The sequence below is a fragment of the Ambystoma mexicanum genome, chromosome 4p, assembly GCF_040938575.1.
Source record: "Ambystoma mexicanum isolate Mex_15411 chromosome 4p, UKY_AmexF1_1, whole genome shotgun sequence".
Lineage (NCBI taxonomy): Eukaryota > Metazoa > Chordata > Amphibia > Caudata > Ambystomatidae > Ambystoma > Ambystoma mexicanum.
Genome location: NC_090927.1, coordinates 560,290,794 through 560,308,561, shown reverse-complemented (window position 1 = coordinate 560,308,561; position 17,768 = coordinate 560,290,794).

The window sequence follows — 17,768 nt, the reverse complement described above, 5'->3', positions numbered from 1 at the left end:
GTAATTGGCCAAGTAGGTCGTTATGTTATAGTACAGGGATATATACTGCACATCACTGCCATTAACATGGTCAACAGGCACGCTGCTGCTACATCTGAAACATGATATTAATTAAAACAAAATGTTTAGCTATTGAAGCGGGTTATGGATGAGTGGCAGGAGAGGTGGGAGAGTGGGGTGAAGGGCAGGTGGATGTTTGGTGTTCGTGAGAAAGTGTCTGTGAAGGTAGATGCAGGGAAACTCGAATGGAGGAGGAGAGAGGAGGTGATGCTGAACCGGTTGATGATAGGGCGTGTGGGGTAGAATGACAGTCTGTTTCGAGTGGGGAAGCGTGAGTCGAGGGACTGTGCGGTTTGTGGGGTGCCTGACACTGTGGGACATTTTTTGCTTGCGTGTGAGAGGCATGTTGAGGAGATAGAGTTGATGAGGGTTCGGTTGTCTGCGCTGGGAGTGGCTGAACTGAGTGGGAAGGCTTTGCTGGGAGGAGTCGGGGTGAGAGGCAGGGAGAGGAGCAGTGTGCTGCTAGATTTTGTGGGGCAGACGGGGCGGTGGGAGGAGTTATGAGAATGTGAGGGCTGTGTGTAAGATTGGTGGGGTAGGTGCACATCATCCTTTTGGATGGGGAAGCGCCTGCGTGGGTCCGCCCACGCATTCGTTAATTTGAAAGAAAGAATTAAACACACATATTCACAACACATTACATCACTTTCACAATAAAACATTACATAGCAAAACACAATATTACAACACGATAGCAGGGTGAGTTAACTATACTATGTTTGTTTTTTGATTTGTTTTTGGTTATAATGTAATATATGTTTAAATTTGATGATAACGTTTATCATATGATTATCTTAATTTGTTATTTCATATATTTGTAGACTTTAATGCTTGTTGATTTAACTAACAAGTTCAAGATAAACCAACAAATCTTAAAATCTACAAACAAAAGAAATCATAAAATTATGGTAACAACCTAAAAGTATATTATCAATGCATTTAAAAACACATTGGCCCAAATTTACCATGGAAGATAAGAATCATAAGTCCAATTTATATCCAAAAAGAGTCATAACTAAGGTTGAGGTAACTTTCACAAATTTACCAAAAACACAGAAAGGTGAAAGTCAAGAAAAGGAGCGTACATCAAATCAGAACTTCCGTCAAAGGCAGAAGTTATGCAAAGACGAAAATGCATAAATAACCCCAAGAAGACATACAAATCTATATCACTGGTAAATAATTACTGAAAAATACAGAACACCCACAATCACCACAAAGCCACCCGAGAGGGAAATGCACACTTAAAACCCAACACATGTCCCATAACAGACCACAGAAAACATCAAACACACATACTGACACATCATACGTCTAATAAACACAATGTTCCTGAAAAAGTAACAACATCCCCGTACTAAACTCACACATGCCATCAGCAAACAAGACATACCTGACCCTCACACACACACATACAACTGCAGAACATCCCACACAAACAAGGACAAACCAACCCATACAGTGATAATGCACATGAGCACGCATATCATGAAGGCACACATCGCCACTCCACACCTCCCACCTAAGAAGATGTATCCCTACGACCTAGCGATAGTGTTCTGCATGCAGAAATGGCATGATGCTGCTACTGCAGCTGCCGCACACCAGTGAGGAGGAGACTGATGGAGCGGGTCTTCCACACCAGAGTCACCCTCTTCAGCATGGCCAACATAGAGGTCTAGCAAAGGTATTGCTTCCCTTCGTACGTCATAATGGACAGGTTGCTGGAGTTTGAGGGTGATTTGCGTCCCACCAACGTGCGTTCACATTCCCTCGGGGCGCATGTGAAGTTCCTAGCCACCCTGCATTCTTTCACCACTGGCGCTTTCCAGATGACCAGGGGCATTACTGCAGGCATCTCCCAAGCCAGGCAGTAATTCGCCCTGCACCAAGTCGAGGCATGAATTGTATCATGCAGCCAAAGCCATGTACACCTGTCATCGACCCAGGATGAACAAAGAGCATTGACAAGCAAATTGTACATAGCTCACTGATTCCCCTGTGGCATTGGTGCCATTGATTTCACCGATGTAGCACACTATCCCCCCTAGATCAATGCGTACAAGCTTTTCAAACACAACTGATCTTCCTCTCGCTATTTTACTTCATGCAGTTCAGCAATTTCAGTTTATCAGTAAGCCAGGACATGATGGATGAGAAAATGGGGATAAAACATCTTAATATCCTACTAAACCCAAAAAGGCTCTTAGGTCTTTTTTTTATCTTAGGCCTTTGGTTTTCTATGACCTCCTTGACCTTTTCAGCTTGAGGTTGGACCAGCATGTTACCGTAAAAATCCAAGATACGTGACCATGGCTGTAGGACATGGGGATACAGGAGGGACAATCCCCCCAAATTATTTTAAGTGGGGTGATATAATGGCATTTATCCCCCCCAGAACATGTCTGTGTTGTGCACAGTGCACTGAGTCTCTGCCACTGTCTGCTGCACATTTCGGTTGCATGCCGCGTGTAAATTTACTTCTGCAGGCAGCTGTCAGCATGTAAAAGTACAAGTTCTGCAGGTTAAAAGTACTTGTGCTCGCAGCATGCCACAAGCATGTGCATTTGGTACATGCTGATGCCCAGGCCGGGGAACAATCTGCATGTGCCCCTGCGCAGTGCACTGCTGTGGAGCCTGCGTTTGTCCAGTCGGTGTGTGGCTCATCGTTGAAGTGAAGTGGAGCAGCCAGGCAGCAACGCGTGCTGAGACTGAGTCGGCAGGCTCAGCCGGCATGCATGACAATATTTAACTGATTAGCAAGGGAGAGAGACTCGACTCGAGCTAAGGTGAGTACTTGTGTGTGATGTCATGTGAGGACGAGGGGGCACAGTGTCAGTTGTCATGCTGTGTGAGGATGACGGGGCACAGCGTGGGGAGGACATGAGTGAGAGGAGATGAATGGAGCATAGAGATGCCACTGAATTTGGCAGAGTGGTATAGAGGTTGAGGGCTCCCTTGGAACCTCAGCGGAGGCAAGCAATGGCCGTTTGCATTGGTACTGTGTGCAGCACTTCATTCAAGAGCAAGATATTTAAGTGCACTTGTGCGCGTTCAGCATCTTCTGCCTGGGAGTGTTCGGGTAAGCACACAGCAGTGTGTCCAAGGCCTCCCCTCCCCACCTCCATTTCATTTATGAACCATTGTCTTTGGATAAAGAATGTAAACCTGCCATGTCACATTCTTTTTCTTACTCCCAACAAAAAATTAGAAACAATTAATTATGTAATATTAAAATATAAGTGATTTCATAAAAGGATCCTACCTCTTAAAAGTGGCTATGTGTGGGGCAGGATCATTCACATATCAGAATGCCTGACTCCGATTTTCATTCTTCTAAGGATGAGGACGTGAGTAAAAGTGAGATGGGTAAATATTAAAAGGTGAAATTCTATATTACAAGTCAGAACCTCTACGACTCCTGAAGGGCTGGGGAAGAGTCTTGTAAGTGACTTCAATTCAGCACTCCAACTAAGTCAATTCCTAGTATGGTATGCCCAATGGAAACACTTATTTATATATTTTTATGTCAAAAGTTCTTTAAATCTGGATGATGAACCCTTGTATAACGCCCCTCTCTCCCCAACCTCACTGAGCCAAGAAGTAGGTTTGTTTTGCAAATTAAAAGGTTTATTTGAAGAATTGAACAAAATATATATATATATATATATATATATATATATATATATATATATATATATATATATATATATATATATATATCACACTTTTATGAATAGAATAATATCTGAATAGCACACTTATGAATATGAACAGTGATCAGTAAGGGTAATATTACAATATCAAGAATCTCTTTAATCACTTAGGAGTAGGAATAGGAAGGATAAGGTAGCAGAGAATACTTGATATGGATTCAAGGAAATGCAATAATAGGAAAGAATGCAGCACAGAAATAAAACTTGATACAATTTCCACAAAAGACAATATGATGACTCTTTCCCCTGTGACTACTCACTACCCCCACCATGCAATATGAAGAGATGTAAATGAGGGCAAACAGGTTTCAGGAATACAATCAATAATGCAGTTCAATCCCAGTTCCCCCCAGCAAGCTTAGAGAGAACAGGTATGATTTTAAAACAGGTCAATAGGCTTATGAATGTGATTGCACAGAATGTGAAAAATTCTATAAATGACTTTAATTCGCTAAATGGGATTCAACACTAGTGAGAGTTACTTTGGATTGGTTCAGGTCAACACTAGCAATGATTATGAATGATTATCAGATTGAAAACAAAATTCAGCAGTTGCAAACAGGAAACAGCTATTCTGACATGTGTTGAAATGGAGCTGAATTGCGATTTGTGGCAATGTTTCCGCGTAACCGTAATTTTCGGTTTTAGGACATGCCGTTCAAAAGTTACAGAGGTTTTTGTGAAGGTAGATGTTTCAGAAACAGAATCAAGATTTCAAAATGAAAGATTGTGCTTTAAAGATTTAACACCAAGGATAGGCTTATACTAAGGGGCTATGAAGAAGCAAGACACTCAACAGGCAGCCACCAGAACAGTGGTGCCTCCGCTCTGATCCTTGTCCGTCAAAACACTTGTCCCTCTTCAGAAAAATATTAGCGCAAAGATGATTATTTCTACAATTATCACAGACAATATAATGAGAAGAATTCAGGATGGACACAAGATTCTATAATGCAGTTCTGGATAGGTTGAAATGGTTGGAATAGGATTACTTTAAACTAAGAGATGACTATGGACAGTTCTAGACTAGATACTCACTCCTATGGCTTTGGAATGGAGTGGGCCCCGTCAAAGATCTGGTCAAGGGTTTGGCTGGGATTCTCTCGCCACCAGACAGGTCTCAGGCACTCTGGTCTGGGCGGCCTCTTGGACTGGATCTGACGGGTTCTGGACACAGCTCTGCTGGACTGATCTGGATCTTGGGTTCTAGCAAGGTTCTTGGCTAGAATAGCAAAACAGCACAGCCCGGCTGTTGAATGGTTTGGTTAGGCCCCGTGGAAGTTTAGGGGTTAGAATCAGGTTGCAAAAGATTCTGAAGGCCTGCTGAAAAGGGTTCAACTTTTGGGATTGGGCCTTTCTGCTTCAAAGTTCTGGAGTCTGGATTGTAAGTTCTGGTTTATGTCTGGAGCCTGGGTCTTCCTGCAGGGTGCTTCGCCAAGAAATAAGTTGAGAAGTGGAAAGTGTGTGTCTCCTGCCTGTCCTCAGCAGTCCCTATTTATGTATTTCCAAAGTGGGTGGGGAGGCTGATTCTCTATGCCCAACCCTCTAAGGATCTGATAGGTCAGGGAATTCCCTGTTCCCTGATTGGAGAAAGGAGCAGCGTGTCATCCTGTGTCATCATTTGTCATGTTTATGGCTTAGGGGAAAACCCCTCCCCTTTGTCTCTGTACAGTATATCTTATTTTTCATAAAACACATATTTACGCTAGGCACAAATTGGTAATGTTACATATATTACATGATAGATTGCCTAAAGTAAATTTTTGTTCAACTCTCATCTTCCTAAGAGCTTTGGTGCAGAAATGACAACTTTTTTGAACTTTTGGTGGGTTTCTCAATATTAGTTCTGCACCATTTTTTAGACATGCATGCACACCCCATCTGGGCACATTTCTGTAATTATTCATGTTCCTAGCATAAACACAGTAGCTACAATATGAATAAATTCCAGGGTTTAGTCTCAGAACATCACACGGATTCCAGCTTAGTATTAAACTGTGAGCGAATTTTTCATTTTAACAATCTAAAAGTTTCACATTTTTGTCAGTTCAGTGCAATATGTTATAAGCATTTTTCTAACTGACCACAAAAGTGATGGGTGGAAGGTTTCGAATGAATCTAAACCACTGGCAATTGCTCTGGGCAACCTTCCACACCACCGTTTTTTAGCCTGTCTGCGCCATTGCAAAAGGGGACCAGCCATGTGCAAATCAGTCAACAGCTGCCGCCACCGAAGGTAGCAGCTCAGCCCGGACTGCTAGGCCAGGTCCCCTCTGCACAGAAAACCAAGCAACCCCAGACATGTTTCGGCCTTGTTGGACCTTCTCAGTGAGGTGCAGCCTGGTTCCCTGTGGCGTAGCGAGCAAGGGACCCACGTCTGGGCATAACCTCTCTCACAAGGAGAAACAAACTGACCACAAAAGTGATCGGTGGAAGGTTTCAAATGAATCTAAACCACTAGCAGAGCAGTTTGTTGTCAGTCACACCCGAATTAGCATTCCTATTCAGCTCAAGGACTTCATTGTCTTTACTCAGGGCAACAGGCCAGGGTGCCCCTCCTAGTTCCTTTTCCCAACAGCCTGTCAATCTCTTAGCCAAGGGCAGGGGGACGTTTCCTTTGTTCAGGGAGAGGTGTGGAATTTGTTTGAGGCACAGTGTGGGAAACTTTACTCTTAAACCCAATGTCTGAAAATTGTCTTATCTTATAATATAACTCACATTTTTAACACATACATCAAACTATGTCTTACTTCTAAACTTTACAGAATATAGTTTTGAATAGTATCCACCTCTTAGGCTTCTGATAGCAAGTCTTTCTTTGGCATAGTTTGGGTTCAATGTACAACTTTACACAAAATGGTTTTAAATTGCCGGCTTCTGATAGAGGTGAGTAACAGTATTACAACCATTTTTGACAGATTTCTTCCAGCAAGCAATCCTCAAAAGTGGATTTTGTTCGGATAACACATACTTCTGTGAACCTTATATTTATGTAGATTCTTGCAGTAGAATGATGGTGGAAAGGGCTGTGGTAGCAGTGCTGTTTTGCTGTGGCGAGTGGAGAAGGAAAAGGACCCCAGAGACTCTAACCAATATTCTGAGAAGCCCGTGGAAGTGGGTAGAGGTGCGTGTGCCTTTAACATCAACCTGCTGGTCAGCTGACCACCCATCTGACTACTTGAGGCCGCCTCCGTGACCCTTGCGGCGTGAAGCCCTGAGGTGGAAAGGGCTCTGGTAGCAGTGCTGTTTTGCTATGGCGAGTGGAGAAGGAAGAGGACCCAAGAGACTCTAACCAATATTCTGAGAAGCCCGTGGAAGTGGGTAGAGGTGCGTGTGCCTTTAAAATCAACCTGCTGGTCAGCTGACCACCCAGCTGACTACTTGAGGCCGCCTCCGTGACCCTGGCGGCGTGAAGCCCTGAGGTGGAAAGGGCTGTGGTAGCAGTGCTGTTTTGCTGTGGCGAGTGGAGAAGGAAAAGGACCCGAGAGACTCTAACCAATATTCTGAGAAGCCTGTGGAAGTGGGTAGAGGTGCGTGTGCCTTTAACATCAACCTGCTGGTCAGCTGACTACCCAGCTGACTACTTGAGGCCACCTCCGTGACCCTTGCGGCGTGAAGCCCTGAGGTGGAAAGGGCTGTGGTAGCAGTGCTGTTTTGCTGTTTGGCGAGTGGGCGCGTGGAGAGCCATGGCGGCAGCCCCGTCCCCCGTTCTGAGAACACGGGCCCAGAAGCGTCGAGATGGTGCAGGCTTAATGGAGGACCCTGCCGCTGTACAGCGTACTCTATGCATTCAGAAAGTAAGTCGCTATCATACTTGCTCTTCTGAGATAGCCGACTGTAATGCAGTCGTAAATCATGTCCAGGAATTTGACCCTGCAGGGATTGAAGTTCCACACACATCCACTCTCTGTGACACAGTATTTGAACCTACAAGTGTCCTACCTGAACCCGCATGTTCGCAGGTTGGAACTTGTATGGTGGGCGGCGCCAAGGGGGGACTGTGTTGCTGCTGGTGGAAGCGCTCTGTATGCAGCCGTTGTGGGCGCCGAGTCGGGTGTCTCTCCGTTGCTGCCTTGCTGTGGTGCCGCAGAGTGCGGAGTTGTGCCTTGCTGCGGCGGCGCCCTCGCCTCGTTGTCGGCTGCGGCGGGTGTTCGCCTGCATAGCGGTCCCGGGGATGCTGGTTCAGAGGGGGCGGGGCACGGAGGGAGGAAGAGTTCGAATCGGAGCGGCCAGAGTGCCACTGATTGTAAGGTGGCATCTGGCTCCAGGGAAGTGGATGAGGCTCCCCCTGGTGGAGACTACCCTGCAGAAAACGAAGCTGAACTGTTTAAAGATCGCAACTCAGCAGGATTACAGAATGCAGCAGTATGTCTAAATGACTGTTCTCTCACTACCCTAACCTGCGAGGGCTCAGTGCACATTTCAAAGGAGGGAGATGCAGCGTTCACTGAGAGCTATCCAAAGTGTGCGAGGGCTAATTCGGTCACTGTCCCTCATTACGACCCTTGCGGAAATCGGAAAACGATGGCGGAAATGCAATACCGCCATCGAATAGCGCTCGGTGCGACTATGACCCGTCACCGCAAAGTACGAAGCCATTAGCGACACCGTAGTGAACGCCAACGCTAACTGCACCAAGCACGCGCGCGCGCGCCATGCCAAACCGCAAACACCACCATGGCGCAACGGTACGCCAATTCCGACCCTAGCGGACATGTACCTAACTAACGCCATCAGGCATGGCGTAATGTACCATTCCGCCATGGTGAGAAGTACGGCATCGCGAATCAACCGTAAACGGCCCCACTGAGTGCCTGTACACCGCTCCCTGCCCACAAAGTACAACTCCCCGTAGGTGCAATGAAGCCACAATGCAACCATTGAAATGTACAAGTCACCCATGCATGGCAACGAACAAAAGAAACACAAGAGGGGCCAATGGGAGCTGCAGGGCACAGATGGCACGAACACAGAAGCCATCCCAATGGACATGACCACAGTCCCCCACCAAGAAACGCACGCAAACACAGGCACCTGTGACCAGTCATATTCCGAGAATCACATCATTCCACCAGTCCACCTGGCTGACCGGCATCTGTTACACAAAACCCAATCCCCCGCCCCTGAGCATGACAACATTCAAACTGTCATATTGGCAGCCCCCATCCCTGACCTCACGGGCTTAGTAGGCAAACGCGCCCAGTACAGTACCACGCAACTAAACTCCGAAGCTGGAACCCAATGCAGATCTCCTCACAATACATCGCCCCCCAAATAGGCATATGCCACATCACTTGCAAAGAAAAACGCTACACGGGCCAAATCAGAATAGAAATTTAATGCACATCAAAGTCACCAAGCCCATACAGCCATCAGGCCATGAACTCCTAAACACCAATCACCATTGTGGGCTGCATCCGCAAGAAATGACCAGCCACTACTTGTGTGTCGTCCTGTTCCCTCATGGTACACAGAGCCACATTCACGTACGAAAAGGCAACATGGAAGCGCACAGAACCGCAGGGCCGTCCCAATGGGGAGGCACTAGTCCAGCCGAAAGGCCGAAATGTTGCTCCGAGCCACCAGTACAGCGTAAGGGCATGTGGGCCATTGGCGATCGTCCCATAAGATCGTAATGCTGCTCCACTGATTAACACGAAGCAGCAGGTGTCGGGAGTAAAACCCATCTGCAGGAGTGGCATACAGATGGCAGTGGCAAAAGGGGAGGAGATACCTGTCAACCAAAAGAAAAGAAAAAGAACAGAATGGCCATCAGAACTACATTCCAACAACTCACTTCAATGATCACACGAAATCCACAGCCATATGCATGCTAGCCCACTCCAAAGGATCATCACCACCCCAAAACCACTTGCGACTCCTAACCATCTATATCGAGGTGCAAACACCATCACAAACGAGTGTACCTGTGCATGCGTCTGTCAAAACAGAATCCATCAGATGGGAATGTTAATGTGCATGGACACAAGTGTCTGAGGGCGTGTCGAGACAGGGAGGGCTCAACAAGGCCAGATAGACGATGGTCCCACCATGGCAGCCCTGCATCACATAGCGTAGGGGAGGCGGATAGATCCCAAGAAGCCCTGTACATGGCAAACTCTGTATCAAATCACCTGCCCATGCATCCATTCATCATTCCCTCATCCCGGAATCAAAACGCCTGAATAATTACTCACATAACATTAGAAACATCCATTGAGTCTGTGCGTTATGCAGCCTGCAAAATCCACAGTGCCCCAGCCCGTAATTCCGGTGTTGTGAAGTAACATGTATCTGGGAACGGCCGGCCTCATCGCCCACGTAGCAATTGCGCATCCCAAACTATTCATATCAATCATTGCTCCCTCGCCATGGGCCCTGTCTCAAGGACATTGAACAACAGAACGTTATATTTGCAGTCAGACCTGTGGGCATCTCCTCGCCGCTAGCTGGAAACCGAAAGCGCCGCCCTTGGAATTCCACATTTGCAACATCACGCCGAAAAGGCATCTGTGGCCGTTTGAAATCACTAATTATTCCATCGAGTGCGGCTGTGTGTGAAAATGTCAACTGCCTTCACCCACAAATGGGACGCCCCGCCCGTCATTGCAACTCGGTAAAGTGATGCATGAGGGCCCACCGTTACTCGAGTACTACGTTCCACTGACCCTTCACAAGTCTGTTCGCGACTGCACAGATAGTATGTGCAACAATGGGACCACAGCAGAATGAACATGTCAACCAATGTTACACGGCCATCGGGTACAAATACATGATTGCAATAGCAAGATGCCATTCCCAGATTTGCAGTGTTGTGCGCGGGACGTGCTCGGCCAAAGGGGAGAGCAGCTTGCACAGGTGGAATTAATCACCACAGGTGGAGGCCATACAGCCTGAAAACACATAAATTGCACAGCCAGTCTCCTCCCACAACCACACCGAAATGCTACCGGCAGGACTCGCGATGTTGGCCCTGGGGGACATGATAGCACTGCAACTACTCCAACTCCAAGAAGAAGACGAACACCAACTGCAACCGGCCGCACGAAGGAGACGCAGGAGGAGGAGGAGGGCAAGGCAGGGCCAGCAAGGGCCGCCAGCACAGCTACTACCACCACGCAGGCAGCCCGCAATCCCACGCCTCCGAGCACATCCGTTCGACCTCACTGATGAGCAGATCCACACCCTCTACCGTCTGGACCGGGACACCATAGCCGCCATTGTGGACATGACACAGGCTGACCTTGTCAGCATGATAGATAGCCCAACCGCCATCCCACCCCTACTGAAGGTGGTGTCTGTACTCCACTTCCTGGCCACAGGCACCTACCAGCACACAGTCGGACAGTTGCATGGCATTTCTCAGCCACTGTTCTCACGGACACTATTGCAAGTGCTCGATGCCCTCCTGCAGCACGCAGACGACTACATCTCTCTACCACGCTCGGAGCAGGAAATTACCAACACAAAAGTGGGATTCCATGCACTTGCCGGCATACCGGGTTGCATTGGTGCCATCGACTGCACCCATGTGGAATTGGTCGTCCCACATGCAATGGAGGCCCAGTACCGCAACAGAAAACAATTTCATTCCCTGAATGTACAAATGGTGTGTGACTCCAACAGGATCATTACACATTGTTGTGCCCGATTCCCTGGATCTACCCATGATTCTATGGTCTTGAGGAACTCTACAATACCACGCTACATGGAGCGACACGCAGGGAACAGATCCTGGCTACTCGGTGAGTCTCATTACATGCATGATTATGTGGGGAATGTGATTTGGCAATGACCTGGCAGGAAGGGGGGGGGGGGTGTGCGTACGTATCAATGGCATTCCACATCATAGGTTTCTCGTCCACATACAGGTGATGCTGGATATCCACTGAAGAGATGGCTCCTCACACCAGTCCGGAACCCACGGGACCAGCATGAGGAGGACTACAACCATGCCCACTCACGTACCCGTGTAGTCATTGAACAGGCATTCGGCCTACTGAAGACTCGTTTCCGCTGCCTCAGCAGGTCTGGCGGGGCACTCCTGTACCGCCATGAGAAGGTTGCAAAGATGGTGATGGCATGTGTCATGCTCCACAACATGTGCGTACGTAGAAATGTGCCCATGCCCCCTGACGCAGAACTGCAAGCACCTGATGATGGTCATGATGAGGGTGGGGATGTGGCAGCACCTCATGGAGTCTGCGAGGCACCGGAGGCCCGTGACATTCGTCAGCATCTCATTGATGTATGCTTCTAGCACTCACGCCTGGTGGCTGATACATGGACACGGGACTCGTGGCACTGTGCGTGTCTGGGACATGCACAATATGGACTGTACGCCTATGATGGCCTAGTACACAAAAATCAATGTCCACACATCTCATTGGTTGATCGTGCACTTTATATGGCATATGTGATGTCATGTTGAACACCCTATCGACCCGCCACCCAAGTGAGCCCAACACACCCCCTCCACCCTCCTACCTCCCCCCCGAACCCCAGTGTCCAAAGATGCTCATTGTCAGTGGGCTGTCGCTATTGCAAGCCCCCTCTGCGGGTATCAGGGGCACCCCTGCCTGTGGAGCGCAGGTTCCTTCCAGATCTACGTTGGGGGCTGCCCTGGACGGAACTTGCAACGGATGATGTGTCTGCCTGCTCACGTCCATGCATGTCCCTAAGGGTTTGCGAGAGCTCAGTGAGCACACGGCGCACTGCGGCAAGTTCGGCACATACGTCTTTGGACGTCGCATGCAGTTCCCCCCTCAGGCTCTCGGTGCTTCTCTCCATTTGTGCCCTTAGCGTCTCTGTGCCTCTCTCCATTTCTGCCCTAAGTGTCTCAGTTGATGTTTCTATGTCTGCCTTAGTGCCCCCACATTCATCGGCATGGTCCTTGAGGAGCGTGGCCATTTGCTGCTGTTGCACGATTAACTTGTCGAGGGACTGTTGCCTCTGCTGGGCCATGCCCATTTGCGGGGGTGTCACAGAGGGGCTGTTGTCCTCATGTTGCCTTGCCACAGGGCTTGTGGGGGATGGCCAGTCGTTGTCTTGTGGGTGCCCCTGCGTGGTATCCTCATGTTGTACGGGATGGGACAGACAGGGGGATTGGGACAGGTCATGGATGGATCTGACTTCGACATCCCCGTTTTCTGTGTCGGAGCATGCTGCCATCAATGGGGTGTCACCTATGGTGCTGCTGCCACCAGAGGCAGTGCCTTCTGTGGCATCCATTGGGGGGACCTGTGGTGGTGGTGTTGTGGGCATGCTGGCTGCTGGGGTGCCTGTTGATGTTCCCTCCTCTGTGCTGCCACCTGATTTGTGCTGCTGCCGTGTCTTGATGCGTGCAGCTGAGGTGGAGGGTCTCTGGCCGTTGGTCTTGGCCCTCTTTGCAGGTGTGCTGGTAGGGGTGTCCTGTAGCTCGTCGTTTGGATCGGACCCTGTGGTGGAGTAAAGGAGGGCGAGGGTTAATGATGGGTCTGTGGGAATTGGAATGGCATTGTATCACATGCTCTGGGGTGGTACCTGAGGGTGATTTGGGTCGGGTCCTTGGAGGTGCTTTGATTTGTGTGTGGAGTGAGGGTGCAGTTGTTTGGCAGCCTGCAGTTAGGGTGTGCCTGCTGCACGTGTAGTGCGTGTATTAGGGGTTTTTAATTATTTATGTATTTATTGTGGGTTTTAACGTGCGCTATCAGGCCGATGTGTGTGGCCGTTCTCCTGGACATGTGTTTCTGTTGCACTATGTGGACGCATGGTACTTCACATGGATGGACTGTGTGGATTTGGCATTGTTTTATCTGGTACACCTACCTGAATCTTCGGATGTCTGCACTCCTTTCTCCATCCCTCCGACTCCCTCTATGCTCTCCATTCCGATGGTGGAGGCACAGATTTCTTCCCAGGGGGTCAACTTGATGGGTGATTCAGGACCTCCCCCGGTGGCTGTGGCAATGTTGCGGTTGGCAGAGAGTATGCTGCGGACGCGTATCCGCAGGTCGTCCCATCGCTTGCGGCATTGCTGTGGGGTGCGGGGTGCGGTCCCCACCGCACTTACCCGCTGTGCCACCAGAGCCCATATGGTCTTCTTGTTTGCAAGTGCCGTTCTGGTCATTTGCGTGGAGAAGACGACGGCAGCATTCTCCTGGAGGGTCTCTGTTAGCACGGTGAGTTCCTCGCGGGAGAAGTGGACCTGCCGCTTGCGGTCGCACGCTTTCTTCGCTACTTTTCCCATTTGTCTTGGTTTCGCTAGGGTGGGTGACGGGTTGGGGTGTGTTTCAGGGTAGTGATTTTGGTGGTTGTGTGGTTTTAGTGGTTTTATAGGTGTACGCCGGGATGTTTCCCGTTCCGGGCCCATGTTTTAACTTCCGTTTCCGTATATTTCCGGTCACCGTACTTTCCGGTAGGCGCACACTGCGGTGACCGCTAAGAGGGGTGGCGGTATTGCACCTAGGGCGCCGTACGGCGGCGGTGTGGGCCGTTTTGGGGTCATTTCTGCCATCGCGGACTTTGCACTTCCGCCGTGGCGTGGTGCTCGTGCCCGATGGGTCGGAATGGGCCGCACTTTGCTCCTTCGTGCAATGGCGGAAACGCTATTTACGCTGTGGCGCTCCGGTCAGTCGATTTCCGCAAGGGTCGTAATGAGGGCCACTGTGTCTTTGCATAAAGCTAATGCTATTGATCTTAGTTACCAACAAATTAACCTAAATTCAGGAAGGCAAGGTGGTGATCATAGCTCAAAGACTGGCAATTGGATTGAGTCGGATTTGAGCCTGACAAATACCGTAAGAAGAGATTCACTAGGGGTTGTGAACAATGTTCTACAGAACCTAGTGCTCTTGAACAAAATATGTTCAAACAAGATGGCTAAAGAGCAGAGGTATCCTGTCGACACTAAGACGAAAACAGCTGTAAAACAAAATAATAGTCAGTTGTTGGGGGCAACGGGTGATATATGGTCAGAAGTTTGTTACAAACAGCTAAAGACCCTTGATCACCCGCCAAAGGGGGAATCGAAACATGAGATATCTGACATTCATCTGACCTCCCAAAAAAGACATGCCACCGTCAGCAGGATAGCAAATGGGGTCATCGACGAAACTGATTGCAATGATCACTCCTCACACAACGATTCCATGGACTCATCATTAATGGATCGTCCGTTCCCGAAAATTCGCCGCGACAAGGAGCCCTATGCTGATAGAACTTCAAAGACCCAAGTAAAAACTACAATGGCAGATTTACCGGCTATGTCATCTTCGACTGAACTGCAAGCTCTTTTAATGGCATCCTCGTCGATTTCATTGGCTCCCTTCATGAAGCTTTATGAGAATATACATGAGGCTACCAAAGACCTAACCACTGTCATGGCAATAATGAATTCCAAATTGATCCAACTGGAAAAAACCTGCAATCGCTCATATGTAGAGCAACATGAGAGCTTTAAAAGACTGGATGCAGCCTTTAACTTGTTAAGTGAGAGTAGAAAAAGTGACTCAACTGATAAAAGGCTGTTTGCAGAAGTTGCCCGTGAGGCTCTTGCCCTATTTAAACACGACACAAATAACTCAGCTCGGCAAAGGTCTTCTGAGTGTGCCGTCTTAGATGGAAAGCAAACTAGTGTTAAGTCCAGACCCCAAGATGAGCAAACACTCAACAAGTCAGCAAATCAGCGACATCCTCAAGCTAATGTCTCGGCCATCCATGAACTCCAATGTCTTCAGACTTCAATCACAACACAGATCACTCCGGCGGAAGGGGAGCCTGTAATGGTGACTGTAAATGAATCTGTGGCTCCTTCAGATGCAGGAAATAAGGTCTCAGAACCTTCGATGAAGACTGGACCTTTCTCTTCGGTCATCTCTTTTGTACCGAACGTGGCTGATCTTTCTTTCCACACAGCATTTGAACAGGCTAGATGTGCGGCCAATAAAACCTGCCAAGACTCTCAAGTGGCTTCGTCTTCAGGAGTCAGCTTCCAAACAGAAATGACTTCAGAAGTTTGAATAACTCCCTCCATAGTGGGCCATTGTAAAGTTTTCCCTATTTTTACAGGAGGACCCCATATCTCGGGAAAGCCTGTGATCTTGCCACCAAAACGTAACCTTGCTGCAATCAGTAAGAAATCGAAGAATCAAAAGGCAAAGAGGCATAATGCTTTAAATGGAGCTCGGAAATTCCTGCGGAACATCAAAGTCCAGGCAGTTTCTACTGATTTGGTCAAGACTTCTATGGGACCTGCTCCACCTAAAAACCAAGTCAAACCTCAAGGAAAAAGTATATACTCAATACCGGTCAACCAGATCCAAAAAAAGAGTTCTATGCCATCTGGGGATGATGCGACAGATCTACTGGATCTATCAACTTACTATGAGCCAGAATATGTAGAGCTGGAAACCGACCTACCAATAGGCGTTGAATTGCCTCACAATACAGGATTGCATCAAAGTGAGGCGCCTATTCAATGTAAGGGAAAACCCATACAGCCAACGGCCAAAATTATCCTGGATAACCCAGCGATATCGCACTAGTGCATTGGTGAGGACGTTTGCAGAAACCCCGTTGTAAAACGTGGGTCACATGAAATATCCTGCAAAATCACTGAAGTATGTGATAATAATAACTCACTGCCTCCGCCGGTAGTCAGCCCGGTGTTCTTGACAATGGAGGCGAAGAGAAAACAATGCTTAGCTAATTTTAAAGCTGGTAGACCGGGGAGGTCGTGGACTACTGCAGATCAAATCAACAAAACAGCCAATGAAAACAATCCTCATAGGCCGTCAAACGGAAGCCCTGAGGTTGAGGCCCTGGAAAGTAATCGAAGAAAGGTAAAAGGGCTGGTTGCTGATAGAAGTGCACAAAACCAAAAGGAGAGTGTCTCAAAGTCAATGCCGAATAAGGGCCACACTTATAAGTTGGTAATTGAGAGCTTAGAACCAATTGGCAATTTGATTTTGAATCGAGGAACGGCCCTTAAGTTACTTCACCTTGTACCAAGCTTACGTGCCATAACTTCAAATGATATAAAAATTGTGGAGTTTCCAGTAGAAGGCACGAATGACAAGGTGGTGCTCCATTTATCCTCGAATTTACTTAGTACATCTATCTTGGAGGAGAACGTAGCATTGTTTTCTCTGGGATTTGAAGTTTATAAACTGAATGAGGCTGATGAGTCTCGATCATCCTCCAATGGAACTTCGGAAATTTTAAGGGAAGCGTCTCCGAGTGTACTTATAGCAACTATTCCCACAAAAGACACGGCGACGAAGAACTCACAAGGACCCTCAGCGTTGACGCAAATCTGCAATCAGAAACATACTCAACCACAGTGCCCGTTACAGATATCTCACACTTCAACAAGTGATGGTAGAGTAAAATCTGACAGCCAAAACGCTCTAATAAGAATTACAATTAAAAGAAAGGAACTTTCTGAGGAAATCTCTAAAGAGAATCATCAATCCATACCATCTGTATCTGGAAACCATGATTGGCATTGGTTAGCAGGGGCCTTAAATACCAAAAATATCCAATAATGCCAGGATCCGGAATCCCCCATGGTCTGTTGTTTAGCTTCCTGGAACACACAAGGGTTTACACACTTGTTTAATACAATCTGGCTAGACGATCTACACATCGTATGCTTACAAGAAACATGGTTAAGCGAGTTGCCAGTAACTTCGGACTTTGAAACTGCAATAAATCCGCCCATAAAACCTAAGCATGGCCGCCCTATGCCAGGGTTATTAACAATGGTGAAAAGATCATCAGGTTGGCGAATTATACATTCTGTCAACCATTCTCCCTATATTCAGGAGACGGCCATTGAAAGAGCTGGTGGACATGAGCATACGCAAGATAAGATCGTAATATTGAACTTGTACTGGAACCATCTACGGGCAGGACTAATTGATCTTCGTGTGGCATCATTAGACTCGTCCAAGATACTTATCTGTGGTGACTTCATCATCGACCTACTTAAGGATGCAAACTCGGATCAAG